The 26,621-nt window shown below is 39.0% G+C and overlaps 1 pseudogene; it reads right to left on the bottom strand.

Annotated features, from left to right (window-relative positions):
* The window catches only part of LOC132481572 (AFG1-like ATPase), a 33,687-nt pseudogene extending 22,542 nt beyond the window's left edge, over positions 1-11,145 (bottom strand).
* Between the last annotated feature and the right edge of the window lie 15,476 nt (positions 11,146-26,621).

Below are 26,621 nucleotides of genomic sequence, written 5' to 3'. Positions count from 1 at the left end.
ATCAAGCCTTGGTAAATTTAAGAACATTGAAATTATATCAAGCATCTTTTCTGACCACAACACTATGAGACTAGATATCAATTACAGGAAAAAAACTGTAAAAAATACAAACACATGGAAGCTAAACAATACACTACCAAATAACTAAGAAATCACTTAAGAAATCAAAGAGGAAGTCAAAAAACACCTAGAAATAAATGACAATGAAAACACGATGACCCAAAACCTATGGGATGCAGCAAAAGCAGTTCTAAGAGAGAAGTTTATAGCAATATAATCCTACCTCAAGAAAGAAGAAACATCTCAAATAAACAACCTAACCTTACACCTAAAGCAATTAGAGAAAGAAGAACAAAAATACCCCCAAATTTAGCAGAAGGAAAGAAATCATATAGATCAGATCAGAAATAAATGAAAAACAAATGAAGAAAACAATAGCAAAGATCAATAAAAGTAACATCTGGTTCTTTGAGACAATAAAGGAAATTGATAAACCATTAGCCAGACTTATCAGGAGAAAAAGGCAGAAGACTCAAATCAACAGAATTAGAAATGAAAAAGGAGAAGTAACAACTGACACTGCAGAAATACAAAGGATCATGAGGGACTACTACAAGCAATGATATATGCCAATAAAATGGACAACCAGGAAAAAATGGACAAATTCTTAGAAAAGCACAACCCTCCAAGACTGAACCAGGAAGAAATAGAAAATATGAATAGACCAATCACAAGCACTGAAATTGAGACTGTGATTAAAAATTTTCCAACAAACAAAAGCCCAGGACCAGATGGCTTCACAGGCGAATTCTATCAAACATTTAGAGAAGAGCTAACACCTATCCTTCTCAAACTCTTCCAAAATATAGCAGAGGGAGGAACACTCCCAAACGCATTCTATGAGGCCACCATCACCCTGACACCAAAACCAGACAAAGATGTCACAAAAAAAGAATACTACAGGCCAATATCACTGATGAACATAGATGCAAAAATCCTCAACAAAATACTAGCAAACAAAGTCCAACAGCACATTAAAATGATCATACACCATGATCAAATGGGGTTTATCCCAGGAATGCAAGGATTCTTCAATATATGCAAATCAATCAATGTGATACACCATAGTAACAAATTGAAGGATAAAAATCATATGATCATCTCAATAGATGCAGAAGAAGCTTTCAACAAAATTCAACACCCATTTATGATAAAAACTCTCCAGAAAGTGGGCATAGAGGGAACCTACCTCAATATAATAAAAGCCATATACAATATACCCACAGCCAAATTCATTCTCAATGGTGAAAAACTGAAACCATTTCCACTAAGATCAGGAAGAAGACAAGTGTGCCGACTCTCACCACTATTTTTCAACATAGTGTTGGAAGTTTTAGCCTTAGCAATCAGAGAAGAAAAAGAAAAAAAAAGGAATACAAATTGGAAAAGAAGAAGTAAAACTGTCACTGTTTGCAGATGACATGCTACTATACATAGAAAATCCTAAAGATGCCACCAGAAAACTACTATAGCTAATCAATGAATTTGGTAAATTCGCAGGATACAAAATAAATGCACAGAAATCTCTTGTACTCCTTTACACTAACAACGAAAAATCTGAAAGAGATTACCATTGCAAAAAAAGAATAAAATACCTAGGAATAAACCTACCTAAGGAGGCAAAAGACCTGTACGCAGAAAACTTAAGATACTGATGAAAGAGATTAAAGATGACACAAACAGATGAAGAGGTATACCATGTGCTTGGATTGGAAGAATCAATATTGTGAAAATGACTATATTACCCAAAGCAATCTACAGATTCAATGTGATCCCTATCAAATTACAAATGGCATTTTTCACAGAACTAGAACTAGACGTTTTACAATTTGTTTGGAAACAGAAAAGACCCCGAATAACCAAAGCAATCTTGAGAAAGATAAACAGAGCTGAAGGAATCAGGCTCCCTGACTTCAGACAATACTACAAAGTTACAGTAATCAAGACAGTATGGTACTTGCACAAAAACAGAAATATAGATCAATGGAACAGGATAGAAAGCCCAGAGATAAACCCACACAGTATGGTCACCTTATCTTTGAAAAAGGAGGTAAGAATATACAATGGAGAAAAGACAGCCTCTTCAGTAAGCGGTGCTGGGAAAACTGGACAGCTACATGTAAAAGAATGAAATTAGAACACTTCCTAACACCATACACAAAAATAAACTCAAAATGGATTAAAGACCTAAATGTAAGAACAGACACTCTAAAACTCTTAGAGGAAAACATAGGCAGAACACTCTATGACATGATTCACAGCAAGATCCTTTTAGACCCACCGCTTAGAGAAATGGAAATAAAAACAAAAATAAACAAGTGGGACCTAATGAAATGTAAAAGCTTTTGCACAGCAAAGGAAACCATAAACAAGACGAAAAGACAACCCTCAGAATAGGAGAAAATATTTGCAAATGAAGCAACTGACAAAGGATTAATCTCCAAAATATACAAGCAGCTCATGTAGCGCAATATAAAAAAATCAATCAACCCAATTCAAAAAATGGGCAGAAGACCTAAATAGACATTTCTCCAAAGAAGATATACAGCTTGCCAACAAATACATGAAAGGGTGCTCAACATCACTAATCATTAGAGGAATGCAAATCAAAACTACAATGAGGTATCACCTGACACCAATCAGAATGGCCATCATCAAAAAGTTCAGATACATATATTATGAAATATCCACACAATGTAATACTATACTATACACTAATGAGAATGAATGATCTACAACTCTAGATGACAGTAACGTAAATCACTCATACATACATTATGTTGATTAAAAGGAACCATACTCAAGAGTACATGCTGCATATTTCCAGGAATTTTTCCTCTGGCCTCACCTATCAGACCATCCCTGCCTCCCAACCAGTGAAGCCTAGAGCACAGAGCAATGTGATTCCCATCTGAAAAGCACCTTAATTTCATAAAAGGGAAAATAATTCATAATGGACATCCAAGTAATTATTTTAACATCCAAGTTGCCTAATGCATAGGAACTATAATTATTATTCCCTTTTTCCATTTGTTTTTATAATTATTGCCCTTGACAGAAGATGTAAATAGACATTTCTCCAACGAAGACATACAGATGGCCAAAAAGCACATGAAAAGATGATCAACATTGCTAATTATTAGGGAAATGTAAATCGAAACTACAGTGAAATATCACCTCACTCTGGTAAGAATGGCCATCATTAAAAAGTTTACAAATAATAAATGCTGGGCTTCCCTGGTGGCGCAGTGGTTGAGAGTCCGCCTGCTGATGCAGGGGACATAGGTTCGTGCCCCAGTCCTGGAAGATCCCACACGCCACGGAGCAGCTAGGCCCGTGAGCCATATCCGCTAAGCGTGCACTTCCAGAGCCTGTGCTCCACAACAGGAGAGGCCACAACAGTGAGAGGCCCACGTACTGCAAAAAAATAAATAATAATAATAATAATAATAATAATAATAATAATAATAATAAATGCTGCAGAAGGTGTGGAGAAAAAGGAACCCTCCTTGGTGGGAATGTAAATTGGTGCAGCCACTATGAAAAACAGTATGGAGCTTCCTTAAAAAACTAAAAATAAAGCTACCATATGATCCAGCAATCCCACTCCTGGGCATATATCCAGAGAAAACCATAATTCGAAAAGATACATGCACCCCTATGTCCATTACAGCACTATTTTCAATAGCCAGGACATTGAAGCAACCTAAATGCCCATTGACCCATGAATGGATAAAGAAGATGTGGTACATATATACAATGGAATACTACTCAGCCATAATAAAGAATGAAAAAATGCCATTTGCAGCAACATGGATGCAACTAGAGATTATCATATTAAGTAAAGTAAGTCAGAAAGAAAAAGACAAATACTGTATGATATCACTTATATGTGGAATCTAAAATATAATATAAATGAACTTATTTACAAAACAGAAATAGACTCACAGACATAGAAAAAAAACTTATGGTTACCAAAGGGGATGTTGGGGGAGAGAGATAAATTAGGAGTTTGGGATTAACAGATAAAAACTACTGTATATAAAATAGATAAACAGCAAGGTCCTACTATATAGCACAGGGAACTATATTCAGTATCTTATAATACACCATAATGGAAAAGAATATGGAAACAAATATATATATATATATATATATATGCATAAAACTGAATCACTTTGCTTACACCAAAACAAACACAACATTGTAAATCAACTATACTTCAATAAAAATAAATAAATAAATAATTATTGCCCTTGAAAAAGATTCTCTCCTTGACCAAACACTAGTTACACTCCTCTTACCTCTCTTTTGAACCAGGCCTCAACCTGGCCAATAGTCTTGAACAAAACACTAATGTAGTTTCTAACAGCTCAAGGCTGCATCCCTAAGATGACCCTAAATTCCCTTAAAGTGATTGTCTGAGAACACTTAAGTCTTCCAGGACAATTTACTATTTGTTCCAGCTAACACAGGAGGAGAGGACCTTTTCTCCCAGACTCTGTGGGAGGGTAGAAATCTAACTCGAATTCAAGTGCCAGTTAGAAACCCAAATGGGTTTCACATGGATGAACACCCCTTTCCTGTTTTCTTGTAATTTTTACTTCCCTGGCTGTACTGGCCCCTACTCACCCCCTCCCTTTTCCCTCATGCTCACTTTGAAAAGCCTAGTCACCTCTGTACAAATTGAAGTTGGGGTCAGTTCACGCTGGACTCTTTTCCCTGTCATAATAGTATATTACTGATTAAAATATGTCCTTACCACTTTAACTAGGGTCTGGCTTTATTCATCTTTGACAGTTTTTTTCTATAATCATTACCTTTTTATTAAATAAATACCATCTGGTACATGGCAAAATGCCTAACGAAGCACAGTTTCCACCCAAAGAGATATGGATGGCCCTAACCTATCATCACCCATTATGGGCTGACATAGTTCAACAAATGTCTCTTTCTTCTTCCTAAGCATATTGGTTAGGAGTATGGGCTATGGAGAAAGACCAGGTCCAAACCGTCCTTCTGCCACTTATAAACTGTGTGAGTTGGAATACTCTTACTTCACCTTATAGTCACTCAATGTATGAAATTGCCTTATGTATAAAATTGGGATTGTGCAGTACTTACTGTAGAAGACGAAACATTTCTAAACAGATATGGCTTTGTGTTCTGGTCTTTACAAGGATAAATGGTCCTGAATATCAATAATTTAAAAATTCTACTGCAGATATATTGCGATACCTGGCTCTCTGTGATCTTGGGAGACTGAAAGAACCACTCTGCACTTCAGTTACCGATTCTGTAAAAGGAGGAAAACAACCATCCCTACGTCATGGGCTGCTGCTTTGAGAACTGAGTTAATATATAACCATTAGAACAGTGCTAGGCACACAATAACAGCTCACTAAATGCTAGCTGCTTTAAACAAATACTGACAATATGATATTTTTATAGTTTTATAGTTTACACATATGTTTAATAAAGCTTAATAGTCTTACAACTGAATCCTATTCATCAAATGTTAGACTTTGTATATCATTAACTTTCACTGTTAACCACTGTTGGATACCTAACTAATTATGAGAACATCTCAAAGTACTTGGAACAACTGATTTCAGGAAATACACCACCATTTCTGCACGTGGCCAAACATAAAGCTGAGGCCCCATGCAGGATCCTGCCTTATCCCCACATACCTCCCGTGCACACCCACTGCCGGTCCCTCCTGCCCTACCTCCAACAGGCCCTGTCCAGGCCACCCATCCTCTGCACACTGCTGCAGCTCAGGGCCGATCCACTCTCATCTCTCCCCTGGACCCTGAAAATTCTCCTAATGGTTATCCCCATAACTATCCTGTCCCTGTCCAGTCCATTCCCCACACAGCAGCCAGAGTCACCTTGTAAGCACGTGAATCAGAGTATGTCACTAGGGACCTTGCCTGTCTTATTCTCTGTGCTGTGTCCCTGGTGCCTAGTTCAGTGCTTCACATATAAATCTCTGAATAAATATTACTTACATGAAGGAACTGTTACCTATTTGACATATAGGAGCAGAGACAAGTATTTAAGATTGAGGTACAGGAAAAGTTAACAAGGAAATTAGACATTAAAGGATTCAAAATTTTAAGAAGTGTTTGTTGCAAATCTGCAGCAGAGCTGTTTAAAATGGGATGAATACCAGAAACACTGGAGATGTTACTCAAAATGTAGACACCTCATATTCTACCTCCCTGGTTTTGAGTCAGCAGACCTGGGGTCTGGGATTTTTAACAAGACCCCAAGTGAGTTTAATGAAGTGCTTTGAGGATCCCACTTGGAGAAATCCTGACCCAAACAGCTAACATTTGTGTAGCATTAATTTAATGCCTACCATGAAGAGTTCTATGATATCTGGGGTGTATCTGTTAATGTTATTACTTGAAAGTGCACTGGTCCTTCCCTCCCACCTATGAGCACAGATTGCTTTCCCACATGGGATCATACCTAAAGCCCACAATACTCCTGGGTGGTCAGAAACATTGAGTACTGTTATCCTGATGTATAGAAGACAATGGAGGGAAGGGTGGTGACTTACCTTACACTCTTGTTCCAGGAACCTGTCTAGTAGACTCAACATCACACTTAGTTCTCTATTGGATCCTGCTCCTGGGACTCGAAGTCCACACCCTTCTCTGATGTTCCACTGTAAGGAGATAAGACAGCACATGGAATAGAGAGGAAACAGAGATGAAGGGAAAGTACATGAAACACAGGGGAAGAGGTGAGGATGTTCTGCCTGCCCCCTCTCAGTTCACTGGAAGCTGTGCAGTGATGATTTTCCTCTTCCCCAGCTCCATCACACAGCCCCCTCTGCACACACAGCAGTGACACTGAGGCTCACATGTCATGGACATGTGCGCTTATCCCTGCTTGTGTTACATGTCCAAGTACTCTCCCTGGAGGTCATGCTACTATGGTAATGCCAGAGGCATCACATTGACAGAATGAAGTAAGCAAAGTTGGAATGGGGAACTAACATTGCTGAGGGCCTAATAGGTGCCACACACTGAAGGCTGTAATTATCAGACTTTTTCTCTTCAGTTCCTCAAAGGGATGTTCTGAGGTGGGGATCATAATTTTCTTTCTACACATTAGGAGATACTCAAATTTAGAGAACAAAGTACATGTTCAAAGAATTCTAAGGAGGTGTCAAATAGACATAGAAGCCAACTTAAAACGGCCTCTATTGGCCGATTCTGGGACATTTTGAGCATCAAAATAAATATAGCATCAGATGGTAGCCCTCTGAGCAAAATAGGAATCTATGAGTGATACTGATATAAATTTTAAAATAGAGAGAAGAGAAAGCTCTACCTCCAGTCAAATTTCAATGAACAAACTGAAAGGAATGAGCAAATCAGAAAAGCAACACTTGACAACTATCATAGTAATAAATAATTCAGGTTAGAATTATAAAATGATGTTCAATCTGTGCCAAATCCCACAGTAGTCACTGAGTCACCATGGTAACCATGCTGGCCAAGTGAAGCTGGAAAAAAAACGAACAACAACTGTGATTTGGTTCCAATTATGTGCTAGGAAGTTGAAAGGACTGACATGACCACAGGATTAATCTCAAGTATTCCTTATAATAAAGATTCCTGGCAGCTTCCCCAATATACATACAAACGTACATGTTCATATACATACATGCTCTCTCCTTCTGTCTGTTTCACCACCCGAGAACCCAGGAATTCATTGAGGAGGACTTGCTGTGGGACAGAAAAGAACCCCACAATTAAATTGGTTCAATTCTAACCACACACATGAAGTTAAAAGCTACTGTAACTATTTTCTTTCAGTGGCTAATTTTTCTGAAGATGTCATGTAGAATTATCTCCATGACATTTTCCTGCCTAGTTTCAGCACATTGCCAATAACGTCTAAAAGCTGATATAGAAACACAGTCAAAAGCATGTTATGCATTAAGTAGCTTTTCCACCCTAGGATAGCCTGTGCTTTCAACCAAAAAGTTCCTGCAATGGCTATTGTTAAGCATTTGGCTGCTGACAGTTCAGTGAAAATACAGTAATTGGAAACTGTATTTACAAAATAATGCTCTTTACAATAGCATCAAAAAGTCTGAAATACTTATGGATAATCTGTCCATAAATGTGCAAGGCCTGTACTGAACACTACAAACCATTGCTCAGAAAAATTAAAGAAGACTTAAATAAATGGAGAGACAACTGTCTTTAAGGGTCAGAAGATTCAGTATTGTTAAGATGGCACTTCTCCTCAAATTGATTTATATATTCAGTGCAATCCCAATAAAAATCTTAGAAAATATTTTTAAAAGAAATTTATGGGCCAATTCTGAAGTTCATGTGGAAATGCAGAGGCCATGGACTATGAAAAACAACTTTGAAAAAGAAGAATAAGGTTGAAGGATGAACACTCCCAGATTTGAAGACTTACTATAAACCTACAGCAATCAAGGCAGTGTGGTATTGGAATCAAGGTAGATAAGTAGATTGAAGAAAAATACTAAAGAGTCCAGAAATAGATGCAAACATACATGGAAAACTGATTTTTGAAAAAGAGGCAAAGGCAATTCAGTGGAGAAATGATAGTCTTATCAACAAACGGTGCTGGGACAAGTGGATATCATATACACAAATATAAACTGACCCACATATCACATTATACAGAAAAGTCCACTCAAAATGGATCATAGACCCAAATATGCTCTAAAGCTATCAACCTTCTAGACGAAATATAGGAGAAAAATCCTTGTGACCCTGGGTTAGGTGAAGATTTCATAAATGAGACACCGAAACTATAATCCATAAGTGAACTAATACATACACTGGACTTCTAAGTTAAAAACTGCCCTTCCTAAGATACTGGTGTGAGAAAGAAAAGTCAAGGCACTGAGTGGGAGAAAATATGTGCAAATTACATATCTGACAAAGGACCTATATCCAGAATATAGAAAATCTATCAAAAGTCATTTAGGAAAACAAAGACACTATAATAAATAAATGAGGGAAATTTTTGAATAGAAATTTCACCGAAGAAGATATAGAATTAGCAAATAAGCACATGAAAATATGCTCAACAACATCATTAGGGAATTGCAAATTAAAACTACAATCTGATACCACTACATCCACATGAGAGTGGCTAAAATTAAAAAGACTAATCATCCCAAGCATTGGCAAGGTTGTGGAGGATGGAACTCTCACACACTCCTGGAGGGAATGAAAAATGGTGCAACCAGTTTGGCAGTTTCTTAACAATGTTAATCTTACATCTACCATATGATCCAGACACTGCACTCTTAAGTATTTACCTGAGAGAAAGAAAGCATATGTCCATGCAAAAACTAATATACAAATATTCACTGGAGGTATAATTAAAAAACAACAACAAATTTCAAACAAATTGCAGTATAACTGTATACTGGGATACTAGTCATCAATAAAAAAGAATGAACTATTGATACATGCAACAAAAGGGATAAATCTAAAATAAATAGGCTGAATGAAAGAAGCCAAACCAAAACCAATGAACTAAAAAAACCTTTATGATGCCATCTGAATAAAATTCCAGGATATGAAAATTAATCTATAGTGAGAGAAGTTCAGTGGTTACCTCGGTACACTGCAGAGGGAGGGGGAGGGAGGCCAGGTAATAAAGAGCTGAAACTGTTATGTACTGGGAAAGTAAACGTAACTATATTTAAGAGTATTTGGTTATTTTAGCAGATTAATAAGACACTTTAAAGTAATTATTTAAAAATATAAATTCTTAAAAAATATTTTAAACTTACATTTGGAAATTTTCTGCCTTCTTAAAACTTTTCATTATAGAATGGATAAAAACGTGGCTTCCAGGGAAGAAACTATATTACAATCTCAAATCACTAGGAAGAGTTTCTATCCAAATGCATATTTCAACAACCACCTGAGAGAAACATGGGAATCACTGAATAATATTTACCCAGTGAGAACAATTTAGGTATATTTATTCCAAATGCATGTTAAAGATCAAGTTCCTCCCTCAGACTGGACAAATAATTGCTTTCAGACAAAATAAGGGCTATTACAAAGCATGCAGCTGCTGATAGAATGAATGGAGTTCCACCTGCTAAAACTCTTCTTCCATGATAAGATCAAAGTAGCTTCTCTACTTTTAGGCTAGTTTGTGAACCTCACAGGAGCTATTCCACAGCATGCTTTTATCAGATCTGTGAACTCACTTGAACCAGGTGGCATAACCAAATAAAGATGTGAACTGTTGGGTTCTCCTGAAGACTGCTGCCTTTGAATCTGGAGTAGAAGCTTCAGAAGCCATCAGGACACAGATCCTCAGAACCTGCCCCCTTCAGACACCTGATATGAGCAAGGCCATCGGCATGAGGAGCTGCACAGGGAGAGACAGATCCAGCAATTACCATGCTTTACTGGTGTAACTGTGTGCCCTGCACCGTGCTAAGCACTGGGTTAGTGACAATAACAGTGAAACAACTGGGTAGTGATCCTACCCACCAGAAGGTACAATGAGCTTCCCACCAGGGCCTTTTTCTTCTCCTTTCCTCATATGTCCCCTAAGAACAAAGTGGAAAAGGAATAAGAAGTGGCCTGAATTCATACAGACATTCATGATCCTGCAATAACCACAGGACCATCGGCTTATTCATGTGTTATCGCTAAACGTTCACAGCGATCCTGTGGGGAAAGCATTCTTATCCCCATTTTACAGAGGGGAAAGCTGAGGCTCAGAGAGAGTCGTTACCTGTCTCACCTCCCGCGCCCCTGCCTTTAGAAGTAAAGTGGCTCCAGGACACCCCTGGAGCAGGACACCGCACCCACTGGGTCCAGGAGGGACCCCAGTGGCTTTACCTACGAGACAGCGGAGGCACCGAGCCCCAAAGCGGGAGAGGTGACTTGGATGTGGATCCCTTTATCTCCCCACACCCCAGGGCGGACCAGCCCCCACCTCACGGACCCACACTCTCAGCTGAGTCCCAAAACCGTGAAGGCGGGACCTGTTTCTCTCATCAAGCAGCGTCCGTCTGCATTAAAAAATCGTCACGGTCGCCATATTGACGTCAGGTTTCTATGGCAACCGCGAGGCGCAGGCTTGTTTCTCCATACCGGAAATGCCTCTTCACAGCCACCCATTCACACCCTGGATTTCGCCGAAAGCAGAGTACCTTTGCTCTTCAGGCTGCCACCGGAGAAATAGAGGCACTAGACTGGGGCCCGGGCGGTTGGCGAAATTCTGCCCACGTTGTTGTAACAAGGCATGTGCCTGTCGTCAGGAATTTTGTGTTAAAATGAGACAGGAAGGAAGTATCAGTATAACAGGGTTCTTGAAGGTGAACTAGCCCTCGGAGGGTGAACGTGTAAAATCACAGGCCATGCTAAGCAGTTAGCCATCTGTGGCAGAAAACTAAGAGACTGACTGTAATCATGTGACTGAATGATCGAGGAACACACAAAATAAATGCCATTTAGGCAATTTGGGAATTATTTAAAGAAAGCAGGCCTAGAATATTATAGTTATTTAGTAGGCAGAAATTTAGTCAGTTGGACCATACATTGGTTTGTCCTGGGGAATTCTAATCCTCCATTCCTGTTAACTTCTTCTATATGAAGGGGCATCCATGACCAAAACACTTCTAGCCTCTCCGTACACTCATTTCTTCTCTATCACAGGAACGACTTACCTGATTAGTGACACTGGAAGGAGAAACTAATTGCAGAGCCCAGGCCCGCTCCCTTCAAAACTCTTGGTGGTGAGTTGCCCTTATGGAGCACATGTTCTGCTCTGCCCTCACAGGTGGGTCTTACAATTGGCCCACAGTTCTCTCCCCTTTCTGTGTCTTGCTGGCTCCCAATTATTCCTATGGTCTTGCTCCAAAATGCTTGGGCTTCTAAGGGCTCCCCCACCCCTAATACATCACTGCTCCACATCTGAGCTCTAAACCAATTAAGAAATATGAAAAAAGAATAAGAACAATATATCAACTTTACTCCTTAAAAAAGTGATATTGAGAAAGTGGCTTAGATCTACAGGCACCACATTTCCTATTAATGAACCTAGAATCAGATACTTATCCACCCAGCAGTACTACATTGGAACTGTCACAAAGGTCAAGGACTACAGTGCATATCTGTTGGCTGTCTGGTGGCTGTCAGCTCAGGGTGCTCTCAGTTCCTAGAGGCAACTCTAATTCCTTGTCATGTGGACCCCTCTGTCTTTGAGCCAGCAACAGCACATTTAATCCTTCTTGTACTTTGAATCTCTGACTTCTCCTCCTGTAAAAAGCCAGAGAAAATTATCTGCTTTAAATGGCTTGTCTGATTAGGTCAGACCCACCCAGATAGTCTCCATTTTGCAATATAACATACCATAATCATGGAAGTGATATCTCTTCATATTCATTGGTTCCACCCACACTCAAAGGTGAGGGGATTATACAAGTCTGAGGATCATTGGAGATCATCTTAGAATCCTGCCTACCACATGGAACTTCAGACCAAAAAATGTTGTGCAACCTTTAATCAGTGATATCCAGCTTTAAACTGAGTTTTCTGACCCAAAGCTCAGGCTACTGGTATAGAACATCATATTGTTAGGGCTGAGGCCAGAACAGAGGGAGTGTCTCAAACGAGGTTCTATAGCCAGGGATATGTCTGGTCTCCTGACTCCAGTTTCCTTTCCAGCATCCACATTATTTTGCTCTGTACTATCTCTTCTACCTCAGAATCAATGGGAAACTGCTCTTCCTTTAGTGTCAAACTAGATGATAAACTAAGGGGACAGGAAAGCATACACTTTAACAGGAGACGGAATGGTGATTTTCTTCTCTTTCCCCAACTTCCACAAGTAACTCATCCCGTAATTCATAACTGGCACTAAAGCTAATACATTATGGGGATATATTTCAGCTCTTGCTACTACCTTTCCAAATGCTCTTTATGGCAGTAGTGCTCTTTGGATTAGGTTAATGTCATCTCCTCTCTGGAAGGGAGGAGCCCGGTGGGGCAGAACTGATACATGATACCATAATCTGGTTGAAGTCTTACTACCTCCCATATGTACTTTACAGGTTTTCTCATTTACAGCCCAGGACAGCACTGTGAGACAGGTATCATGATAAGTCTCAGATAACCAAGCTTAGGCTGACAGAGCCTATGTCACCTTTTCAGATAAATGGCAGGATAGGATGAGGCCCCATCTCTTTCTCTCCCCACAGTATGACCAGGAGCTTCCCATTTAGAAGATGATAGTTTTACACTTCCCCATTATTGTACCCTCATGGGTACACACTCAACAACTTCTCTTGTTGAGGAAGATGATAGATGATTAAATCCTGCTCCTTAGACCAAGATGCCTAGCAGTGGGGTCACACAGATTGGCTGGTCCCTGAGATCACTCCCAGGCTCACTGATCCCACCCCATTGACATCAGCCTTGGACATGTGACTAGATGTGGCCAAATATAAGAGGAAATCAAATACACCCCTTGAGTGGAAGTGTTAAGAACCATTGAGAGGTTCCATCAGTACTCTTTTTTCCCTCTGCCTCAGAATGTCCCAGATTTCTTGTAAAGTAGTTTCACTCATCTAATCTTTCAGTAATACTAAAATATGATAATTTAAATGATGACAGGAATGCTTGTGAAGAGAGAAGCTAAATGGCTTATACACAAATTTGGCCTGATAGAAGATCAATTCAAATCTTATGCCCTAAAACTGAGTCAAAAGCCAGGAGAAGTTATGCATCTTACCCAGGGTCCTACAGAAAATAGTTAGGGACCAACATTTCCTTCCTTTTGCTCCATTGCTTTCTCCAGAACACCCATCATCATGCTTGTGCTTCTCTGGGTGTTTATGTTTACTGAGCCACAAGATGAACTCACATACCCAGTTAGTGGGCATTCCTGATGTTAACTCTCCAAGAGGGCCTCATAAGAGCTCAGTAAAGGTACACTGATTGCATGGAAATGGGGTGACAATTTTTCCCCTAGCCCACCTCCATTAGACAACTTTACAACACAAAAGTGGCACCAACTCTTAAACACAAGGTGGGTCTGTGTGAGTTATATTCCTTCTTGTTGTCATAGTTCCAGAAGCTCTTTAGGACATAGTTATGCTGTTTAGGGCTATGTAGTTTAGGTTAAAGTAATCTTGGAAGCAGAAGTTAGGAAGTGGGGTAGGAAGGAAACTAACACTTCAGGGGCCTACTACTAGCCAGACAGTGTGTTAAGAACTCTAAATACTGTTTTTATAACTTCTTACAATTGTTCTGTAAGTTAAGTATCAGTATTCCCTGTTACAACTCATTCCTCCCCCAAGGCACACTCTACCAAGACTCAGAGAGGTTAAATACATTTTCCAAGGACACACCTGGTAAGAGTGTATCCTAATCCAGGGTTGTTGGATTCCAAAGTTGGGTTCTACTCTGCATCTGTGCACATAGGATGGGTAGTAACGTTTACCTTGCTCTAGAGCAGGTTTTCTCAACCTTAGCACTGTTGACACTTTGGGTCAGAGAACTCCTTGTTGTGAAGGCTGTTCTATGTATTGTGGGATGTTTAGCCTCTACCCACAAGATTTCAGTAGCACCCCCAGTTGTGACTACCAAAAATGTTTTCAGACATCTCCACATGTCTCCTGGAGCTGGGGAACAAAATCACCACCATTTGAGAACTACCACTCTAGATATACATTTCTGACAGGTAACTGGATACATGGGTCTGGAGACTAGAAAAAAGTCCTGAGATGAAGACAAGATTTATAGGCTGAATGGGGCCTGGCATGTAATAGGTTCCCCATAAATATTTGTTAAATAAATGCAAATGGCTTATAAAATTGAGAGTTATCAAGCCTTTTTCTATCCTTACACCAGTCTACAAACTGAAGTAGGATCATTCTTATAAACTTTATCAAAATCTGCATTTTCAACCCAACATTTATTGCTTAGCTTTTGTTTCCCTTTGTAAAAGTAATGTATTTGAAATGGAAGAACATGTCTAAGTGAGTTACACTACCACCAGGTAAAGCCAGAGCCAGAGCTCAACATTAAGATGATGGAACAAAAGCCTGAAGGTCCAGTGTAGCCTGTATTTCTGTGACAGACGCCATGCTAACTACTTTAATGACATTAACATATTTGATCTTCACAAAAGCCCTTTAAGGTTTTATCACCATTTATGGATCGGAAATTCAACACATGGAGAGGTTAAGGAACTTGTCTAGGTCACACGGTTAGTAGGAGACAGAGGAAGGGCCCTTCCCAGGACTGTATGGTATTAAAGCCCATTGATATTAACCACAAAGATATCCTACCATGCATCAACAGATATCTCTAAAGCCTTGCCCAGGGTCTGGAACTCAGTGACTTTTTAACTGAATTGAACTTAGATATAGTGACTGAATGTAGAATTCTGGTGAGCCTGCAGCATGACTCTTAAAATAATTTCTTGGACTTACATGGAAAAATATCTCCCTTCTAGAAACTCAAAGTGTTTTTCTGAATAGAAATGACTTTATTCTCTGGCCCAGACCTAGCTAGCTGGGAGAAGAGGCTGGTGTGATCTTCTTTGACAGGTGAGACCACCTCCTTTTTGGGCAGTGACTTACCCAAGGTCATCCCAGAGTTTTGAGGTGAGGTCTGCTGCTGGGACCCAGCGAGATCTCCTGGCTGGTATTGTAGGGTCCTGTACAAAATACACAGAAATAGTTTTTGATCCTATGCAGCACCCTACCTTTCAAAGGTTCAATGGAAAAGTATTTTCTTGAAGTTATCCAGAGGGAGAAGTAAGGGAATATGAGAGCACATGGAACGAGAACAAACAGGATGATGACTTTCTTCCTTTTCCCCAGCTTCTCCAGGGGAGGAGAGCAGAAAACAGCAGGTTTTCCAGGGGCTCTCTCGTTGCCCCCTTTCTGACCCCTTTGCTCCAGCCCAGCCCTTTGTGACATTAGAGGAATGTAGACAGAAGCCAGGAAACTGGGGTGCCTTGACAGTGAGGACAGAAAGATGGGAGGTGCCTGACAACCAGAATGGTGCATCAGGAAACACAGGTACTGAAGCCCATGCCCTGGCCATTGGTTCATCCATCAAGCTCTCAGTTTCCACCTGTTTGTTTGCAGTGCCATCACTCTACCCCATAGCAATGAAGCTCACAGGTAACACAAATATGTATTTTGCAAGTGAGACTAAGAGGAGTGAAGTGACTTACAGACATGAACAGAGAGGTCTCCTGTCTCTCTTAATCCAGTGTCCAGTGTCCTGTCTGGCAGACAAGTGACTTTGATCTCACCCTTCAGGATCTCAGAGGAATCACTCTTCTCTCATGTGAAACAAGGGAATAAGATAAGGGGACGGGAAAACATGGGAAACACGGGAAACAGAGTCAGTGGTGAGTTCATTCCCTTACCCCAAACTCCATTCATGGGGCACATGACTCAATTGAATGGAAATGGTGCAAACACCTTTTTTCCCCAGCCCTCAGGGCACTTATTCCACCGCATGAAACGGTGTTGACTTACAGTCAAAATGGAAATGTGTGTGTATTTTCCTTCTCTCCACATGCTCTCCAGATCATGCTGCCCCTCAAATATATTCACATCTGTGTTCACACTCTCTTGCTCCCTCCACTACTAGTAAGGTAAAGCTCCACCAGATCCCTGACTCAGCAGATCTGTCCTCAAAAATTGTGAGTCCCTCTTCCTTTTTCCTTTGAATGTATGGCTCGGCTTCTGTCTTCACAGGCCCATTGAGGCTGGAAGGGAATGGCACCAAGGCCCTAAGTCAGACAGTGACTGTACCATCCTCATATTCCCAGGGTGCTGGATGCCTCCTGATGAGCATCTTTCTGATCCTGGTGGGTCACTCCAGGAGAGCAGGGAGGTGGCGGGATCCTCCTTTGGAAGAAGGCTGTTTCTAGGCAAGAATTAGAACTCAGAGGTTGTATTCAGTTCCAGCAGTTTTAGACATGGAGAGAGTCACAGAGTAAGGTTGTTCATGTGGTAGATTCTTTTAAAGGAATTAATTTAGGCCTCCTGGCAAAGTGAAGGGAGCTGCCTCTGATGAGAACCAGGCAAAGGGCTTCTGAGAAATGACCTCCTCTCCCTGAGACTAATTGGGGAGGAGGGTGGATGAGGTCTTTCCTTGAGGGCCCTGGGGGACAAAGAACCCCATGTCTAGCATAATCCACCCAAAACAAGAGTAAGGATTTATAGTGAAGCCCAGAAGGAGATAACTACATGTGACAAACAGTGGCTGGACACTTTTGATGAGTGCTACGTTTCTTTTCCCACCCTATATACTGGCAGAAAAGAATCACAAGTCATTTTTTCAGTACAAAATGGGAAACACCAAATAAATTAGTCGGTGAATAAAGTTTCTAGGAAAACTAGCAGTAGCTCCTCCACCCAAGGCTGAACTGGCAACCAAGACTCTGATAAGCAGCTCTGCATGCTAGGGTAATAATGGAAGTTTCAGAGGAGAAAAAAAAAAAAGAGGCAGGTAATAATGGAGCCACCCCGTTGCCAGGTCAACAGACACTGAACTCCTCTGGTCAGCCTCCCTTTAAGCCTCTTGCCCAAATCACCCATCACTGTGAACTTAGACTGAGTGAAAGAGGAGACGACAACCCAGGGAGTTTGTGACTGTGGGACAGCTCCTCTTCCAACACTTTAAAATTATGGACTCCTTGCTGTTGGCAGAGTGAAGAGAGGGCCTTCTCTGAGTGAAAACCTGTCCATCACAATGGGTGGTTGGTCAGACATGATTCCCTATCACTTTTTCATGTTGCAGCTGATTCTCTCTCTTCTGCTCCTCATCACATTAGCGTCCCACAGGGCTTTTCAAATGTGGAAACAACTTCGGACAACTTAACTCCAGGAGATTCAGCCTCTCTAAGATGAAAGATTCTCAAACTCCATTGGTGTCTGAAGCTCTCAGAAGAAAAGAACAAAGAACAGGCTGAAAGAGAAGATCATGTAGTCCATTACCATCACCTTTTGGTATTGAATAACTGGCTCTGGCTTTGCTCAAAGAACCACGGATCTCCACGCCATGTGACATAAGAGCAGAAAACATAAAAATCAGCAAATTTCCTTGTCTCTGCCTCTGCATATTCTTGTCATTATCTCCTGAAGTTTCTCATTTTGTACAGGTTTTGTAAGTAGCCTTTACTGTAAATACTTTATACTGTGTGACAGGGGTTGTGTTAAGTGCTCTACTTGCGTCATCTAATCCTCAGCACAAGTCTCTGAGGTAGGTACCACTTTTTTGTTTTTTTTTGTGGTATGCGGGCCTCTCACTGTTGTGGCCTCTCCTGTTGCAGAGCACAGGCTCCGGACGCGCAGGCTCAGTGGCCATGGCTCACGGGCCTAGCCGCTCCGTGGCATGTGGGATCTTCCCAGGCCTCCGTGGCATGTGGGATCTTCCCAGGCCGGGGCATGAACCCGCGTCCCCTGCATCGGCAGGTGGACTCTCAACCACTGCGCCACCAGGGAAGCCCCAGTTTCCCTCTATTCTTAACTTACTGAGAGTTTTTAATCATGAAAGGGTTTGGAATTTGTCAAATGCTTTTTTTAAGTTTATTTATTTATTATTATTGTTATTTTTATTATTTTTGGCTGCGTTGGGTCTTTGTTGCTGCACACGGGTTTTCTCTAGTTGCGGCAAGTGGGGGGCTACTATTCGTTTTGGTGCCCAGGCTTCTCATTGCGGTGGCTTCTCTTGTTGCGGAGCATGGGCTCTAGGCATGCGGGCTTCAGTAGTTGTGGCATGCGGGCTCAGTAGTTGTTGCTTGTGAGCTCTAGAGCATGGGCTCAGTAGTTGTGGCACATGGGCTTAGTTGCCCCACAGCATGTGGGATCTTCCTGGACCAGGGCTCGAATCCATTTCCCCTGCGTTGGCAGGCGGATTCTTAACCACTGAGCCACCAGGGAAGTCCCTCAAATGCTTTTTATGCACTAATTGAAATTATATATATTTTTTTATTTGGTGGATTACATTGGTTGATGTTTGAATGTTGAATCAGCCTTGCATCCCTAAAATAAACACCACTTGGTCATGGCATGGACACATCTACACCCCACATATTTTGATATATTATGTTCTTATTACTCAGGTCAAAGTATTTTATAATTCTCTTTGTGAGGTCTTCATTGATCCATGGATTATTTATAATCATGTTGTTTAAAATTCAAGTATTAGAGGATATTCTGATATCTTTCTGTTATTCATTACTAACTTAATTCAGCTGCCAGCAGTGACCATACTCTGTATGATTTTAATCCTCAAATTTTTTTAAACTTGTCTGTCTTAAGAATATGGTTGAATGTTTTTGAATATTCCATGTTTACTAATGTTTATTCTGCTGTTGTTGGTTGGTTGAAATTTGTTCTACAAATTTCGATTAGGTCAAGTTAATAGTGTTGTTCAGGTTTTTTTTTTAATTGATGGGCTTCATTTTTTAGAGCAGTTTTAGGTTTACATAAACAGTAAATCAAAAGTACAGAGTTCCCATACACACCTTCTGCCCCCAACAGTTTCCCTAATATTAGCATCTTGCATTAGCATGGTACATTTGCTACAACTGATGAGCCAATATTTTTTTCAGTTTATTATTTTATTTTTTATTGAGAGATAATTGACATTTAACATTATATTACTTTCAGGTGTACAACAATGATTATATGTATATACTGCAAAATGATCACCACGATAAGTTTAGTTTACATCTGCTGATGAACCAACCAATACTGATGCATTATTATTAACTAAAGTCCAGAGTTTATGAGTCCACTCTTTGAATTGTACACTCTATGAGTTTTGACAAACGTATAATGACATTTATCCACCATTGTAGTATTATACAGGATACTTTCAGTGCCCTAAAAATCCGCTGTGCTCCAGCAGTTCATACTTGCTTTCTTCTCGCTGGCCCCTGGCAACCACGGATCTTTTTACTGTCTCCATAATTTTGCCTTTTCCAGAATGTCATATAGTTGGAATCATACAGTATGGAGCCTTTTCAGTTTGGCTTCTGTCACTTAGAAATATACAGTTAAGTTTCTTCCATGTCTTTCTGTGGCTTGATAGCTCATGTAGTTTTATTGTTGAATACTGTTCCATTTATAGATGAACCACAGTTTGTTTATCCATTCACCTGTTGAAGGACATCTTGGTTGTTTCCACACTTTGGCAATTATAAACTACTACAAATATTTGTGTGCAGATTTTCATGTGTTGATGTTCAGGTTTTTATATCCTTAATTTTTTGTCAACTTGCTCCATCAATTATTGAGAGAGGAGCATTGAAATCTACAACTATAATTTCAGATTTGTCTATGTATCTTTTCAGTGTTAGTTAGGATTTGCTCAAGCATTTTGAAGCAGATTATTGGGTGCAGCATATTTAGGATTTCTGTGACCTCTTGATGAATTAATCTTTCTATCATTATAAAAATATCTTTGTTTTTCTGAACTAATATTGCTTTTTCTGAAGTATACTTTGTCTAATAGCAACATAACCACAAGGCTTTATTGTGATTAGCGTTTTTCTTAATATACTTTTCTACCCATTGAATTTAGCCTATTTGTGTCTTTATACTTAAAGTCTATTTCTTTTTTTTAAGATTTTTTTCTGATGTGAACCATTTTTTAATGTTTTTATTGAATTTGTTACAATATTGCTTCTGTTTTATGTTTTGGTTTTTTGGCTGTGAGGCATGTGGGATCTCAGCTCCCTGACCAGGGCTCAAACCCGCACCCCCTGCACTGGAAGGCAAAGTCTTAACCACTGGACCACCAGGGAAATCCCTAAAGTCTATTTCTTGTAGAGCAAATATTTGAGTCTTGCCTTTTCATCCAGTCAGACAAGCTAGCCTTTTAATTGGAGTGTTCACAACACTTATGTTTAATGTAATTTTCAACACAATTTGGTTCAAACTTGATATTTGCTATTTGTTTTCTATTTGATTGTGTCTCTTTTTAAATTTTTCCTCTTTTCTTGCCTTCATTTGAATTACTTGAACATTTTTAGTAATTTATGTCATCTCCTCTATTGGCTTGTTAGTACACTTTATTTTTACTAGTTTCTGTGGAATTTGCATAATGTATTTTTAACTTCTTACTATCTACTTTCAAATACTGATTTAGCAATTCACATATAAATGTAAGAATCCTATAATAATCATATTCCATTTTCTTCTCCCTTATTGTGGTATTTTTGTCATATATTTTACTGGTATATATCATATAAATTCCATAATGTATTTATCTTATATTAGTTTTAAAATAATCTTTTAAAAAATATTTAAAACTACTCTACTACCCAAAGCAATTTACAGATTCAATGCAATCCCTATCAAACTACCACTGGCATTTTTCACAGAACTAGAACAAAAAATTTCACAATTTGTATGGAAACACAAAAGACCCCAAATAGCCTAAGCAATCTTGAGAACGAAAAACGGAGCTGGAGGGATCAGGCTCCCTGACTTCAGACTATACTACAAAGCTACAGTAATCAAGACAGTATGGTACTGGCACAAAAACAGAAAGATAAATGGAACAGGATAGAAAGCCCAGAGATAAACCCACGCACATATGGTCACCTTATCTTTGATAAAGGAGGCAGGAATGTACAGTGGAGAAAGGACAGCCTCTTCAATAAGTGGTGCTGGGAAAACTGGACAGGGACATGTAAAAGTATGAGATTAGATCACTTCCTAACACCATACACAAAAATAAGCTCAAAATGGATTAAAGACCTAAATGTAAGGCCAGAAACTATCAAACTCTTAGAGGAAAACATAGGCAGAGCACTCTATGACATAAATCACAGCAAGATCCTTTTGGACCCACCTCCCAGAGAAATGGAAATAAAGACAAAAATAAACACATGGGACCTAATGAAACTTAAAAGCTTTTGCACAGCAAAGGAAACCATAAACAAGACCAAAAGACAACCCTCAGAATGGGAGAAAATATTTGCAAATGAAGCAACTGACAGAGGATTAATCTCCAAAATTTATAATCAGCTCATGCAGCTCAATAGCAAAAAAAAACAAACAACCCAATCCAAAAATGGGCAGAAGACCTAAATAGACATTTCTCCACAGAAGATATACAGACTGCCAACAAATACATGAAAGAATGCTCAACATCTTTAATCATTAGAGAAATGCAAATCAAAACTACAATGAGGTATCATCTCACACCAGTCAGAATGGTCATCATCAAAAAATCTAGAAACAATAAATGCTGGAGAGGGTGTGGGAAAAAGGGAACACTCTTGCACTGCTGGTGGGAATGTGAATTGGTACAGCCACTATGGAGAACAGTATGGAGGTTCCTGAAAGAACTACAAATAGAACTACCATATGACCCAGCAATGCCACTACTGGGCATATACCCTGAGAAAACCATAATTCAAAAATAGTCATGTACCAAAATGTTCATAGCAGCCCTATTTACAATAGCCTGGAGATGGAAACAACCTAAGCGTCCATCATCGGATGAATGGATAAAGAAGATGTGGCACATATATACAATGGAATATTACTCAGCCATAAAAAGAAACGAAATTGAGCTATTTGTAATGAGGTGGATAGACCTAGAGTCTGTCATACAGAGTGAAGTAAGTCAGAAACAGAAAGACAAATACCGTATGTTAACACATATATATGGAATTTAAGAAGAAAAAAATGTCATGAAGAACCTAGGGGTAAGACAGGAATAAAGACACAGACCTACTAGAGAATGGACTTGAGGGTATGGGGAGGGGGAAGGGTAAGCTGTGACAAAGCAAAAGAGAGGCATGGACATATATACACTACCAAACGTAAGGTAGATAGCTATTGGGAAGCAGCCGCATAGCACAGGGAGATCAGCTCGGTGCTTTGTGACCGCCTGGAGGGGTGGGATAGGGAGGGTGTGAGGGAGACGCAAGAGGGAGGGGATATGGGAACATATGTATATGTATAACTGGTTCATTTTTTTATAAAGCAGAAACTAACACACCATTGTTAAGCAATTATACTCAAAGATGAAAAAAAAAAAGAAATAGACCCTTCACATGTCATGGACATATATACACTACCAAATGTAAAATAGATAGCTAGTGGGAAGCAGCCACATAGCACAGGGAGATCAGCTTGGTGCTTTGTGACCACCTAGAGGGGTGGGATAGGGAGGGTGGGAGGGAGACGCAAGAGGGAGTAGATATGGGGATTAAAAAAAGAAAAAAAATTAAAACTGAGAAAAATTATATTTACCATATTTAGTGTTCTTTAGTCCTTTGCCCAGATTCAGTGTCCCATCTGGCATCATTTTCCTTTAGTCTGAAGTACATTTTTTAAATTACTTCTTATATTGCTAGTCTACTGGCAACAAACTCTCTCAGACTTTGTTGAATACTGATGTAGTTTATCATAATTTTCAAGGATATTTACATAGACATCAAATTCTAGTGTGACAGTTTTTTTTTATAAAGCAATTGAAACATGACTTTCCCTTGTATTCTGGCTTACACTATTTCTGATAAGTAATCCATGCACAGTGACTTTTACCTTTGTTTTTCTTTCTGTTTCTTTGTCATACTTCTCCAGCTGCTTTTAAGATTTTCTTTTTATTACTAGTTTTCAGATATTTTGTCATTATATGCTTTGGTGTGTCCTTGTTTTTATCCTGCTTGGCTTCATGGAGATTCTTGAATTTCTGAGTTTTTAGTTTTCCTTAAATTTGGGAAATGTTCTGCCATTATTTTTTCAAATATTTTTATTGTTCCCTAACTATATATATATATATATATATATATATATATATATATATATATATATACACATATACATATACATATTAGACATCTTGGTATTGTCCCACAGATCACTGAGGAAGCTCTTAGTTTCTATTGCTAGGCCAGCCAACTCAATGACCTTTTATTTTGCAGTGTCGAGTCTACCATTAACCTCGATGAATAAAATTTTCATTCAGAAGTTGTATTTTTAAATCTCTCAAAGCTTCACTTGGTAGCCTTTATATCTTCTATTTAACTCCTTATTATATTAATATTTTCCTTTAAATCCTTGGGTACATTTATAATAGATCTTTTAAGTCTTTGGATGTTAACCTCAACTTAGATGCTCCTATAATTTCTGGGCTGTTTATATTGACTATTTTTCCCTCTTGATTATTGGTCATATTTTCCTACTGTTCTTGTATTGCTGGAAACTTTTTATTAAATGCTGGACATTGTGAATTTTATGTGGTTGAATATCAGCATTATGTTTTCTTCCTTTAAAGGGTGCAGGATTTTGTTCTGGAAGGCAGATCATCTTAACTCTTTTGAGGCTTATCTTTAAACTTTATCAGGCATGTTTACAGTATGTTTTATTCTAGGGTTATTTTATTACTAATACTAAAATATTTTCCTTCTTAGGACTCTACTGAATGCTCCCAGTATTCAGGAGGACTCTTCAATTTGGCTGATGACAACTGAATGATTTCCCACCTGTGCAAGCTCTGAAAATGTTTCAACCTGCAGCTCTGCAGTTATTCAGTAGTTGTTATTTGCAGGGTTCTATATATGTGATAAGGTCAAATATGTTAAGAATTTTGTAAAATCTTTGATGTCCTCACTGATATTTTTTGAAAATACTATTAGTTACCAAAAGAAAAATCCCTTGTATTATTCTTTCTCACTACAATTATGCATTTTTCTACTTGTCCTGGTATTCTGATTTTTATTTTTTGCTTTATGCCTTTAGGTGCATATAGATAAAGGATTAGGATACCATCTGGTGGATTGATCTTTTCTCTTTATTAAATGTCCCTCTTTATCCATACAAATGTCCATTGCCTTGAATTCTACCTTGTTTGATATTTAAAAAGTGGTACCAGCATTCTTACAGATACAATTTGCATAATGTACCTTTCAACATTCTCTTGGTTTCACCCTTTCTCTGTTCTTATATTCAACGTGAATCTTACATAACCATCTTGTAGTTTTATTTTACTGGAATACTGAGAGGCCGAGTGGAGATTTAGACCCAATTAGAAGTGACAAGTTCCAACACCTGAACTCTTAGAGCCTGAGCTGTGTTGCTTCCCTGAATATTGCAAGTCCTCTCTCTTCTTGGTCTCCATGCTCTCCTTGGCTGATCCCATTCACTTCTGCAGTTGTCACTACAATTCCACATGTCTAGCCCAAACTACTCTGTGGCCCTACAGACTTTTATCCAATTCTCTAGTGGAACTCTCCTCCTGAATGTCCCAAACTTACCTCAGTCTCAACAGGTCCAAAATTTGTTCCACCATTAATCAAGATTAACACTGTTTCTCTGTCCCAGGCTTCCAGCTCAGTGATGTTCAAGCTGCAATGCTGGCTCTGGTCACAAAGGTGACCCTTTACTTTTTAAGTTTCTTCAATAGACATCCAAGTTTTGCTAAAAGAGAAAAATAAATCTGTCATTATTTTTAAAAACAAGTTAGGAGATATTATCTACCCCACAGTACCTATTCAGTTTTGAAAATGTATATGAATCAAAGAGATTGACAAAGTCTACTTGGCACGTTCTTTCCCACAAAATATGCATTCGTACGACAAATGCCTATCTTCACCCATTGCTGACAGGTGACTTAATTTTCTCCTGGAAAGCTTTTCTCTGTGTCCTTGCTTCTACTTCTTCATAGTTTCTGCTCTCCCCTAATTTCATCTTCCTCACAAGTTGGACTTAACATGATTACCTCTCCAGTCAGAGACTCCCATTTTTTCTCCTTTTTGCTTCCCAACATCAACTGCCTGATTATCTCTACTATGCCCAGTTTTACTCAATGTGAGAGAAAATACAATTCCTCTTAGAAGAAACAGTGGGATTAGGATTTGCTGTTACTAAAAGATGTTTCAAAACAACAAAATGTTTAAATTATATTTAAGAAAATAGGTGGCTGTCTCCAGGTGTTCCTTAACTCCTTGGACTTAACATGATTACCTCTCAGGTCCTCAATATTAGGGACTCCATTTTTTTCCTTCTGCTTTTTTTCCTTTTTGGTTCCCAACATCGATGGCCTGATGATCTCTACTATGCCTAATTTTATTCAATGTGAGGGGAAAACCGTCTCCCTTTAGAGGAAACAATAGGATTGGAATTTGCCACTACTAAGATATCTAAAAAACAGCCATTTTGAAATTATATTTAAGAAAATAGGTGGCTGTTCCAATCATTGCTTTAATGGATTAGGTATTTGTTTTATTGAAAGGCTGAGAGCACTGATTCTGGACCCAGTAGTTTGGGCTATATCCTGGTTTTAAAACTTACTAGCTATACAACTACAGGTAATTTGCATCTCTATGTGCCTCAGTTTCCTCCTACATAAAATGGGTACATTGATAGTATAGCCCTCACAGATTTCTTCTGAGGAATGGATTGATTAGTACCTGTAAATAGCTGAGAACACTGTCTCTAATATGGTGCACGCTAAAAGTATGTTATGAATATTGTTATTATTACCATTTTTCTGCATAGTCCAAATTAACATGATGAC

The sequence above is a fragment of the Mesoplodon densirostris genome, chromosome X (assembly GCF_025265405.1).
Source record: "Mesoplodon densirostris isolate mMesDen1 chromosome X, mMesDen1 primary haplotype, whole genome shotgun sequence".
NCBI lineage: Eukaryota > Metazoa > Chordata > Mammalia > Artiodactyla > Ziphiidae > Mesoplodon > Mesoplodon densirostris.
This window is presented reverse-complemented; position numbering and strand designations above follow the sequence as displayed.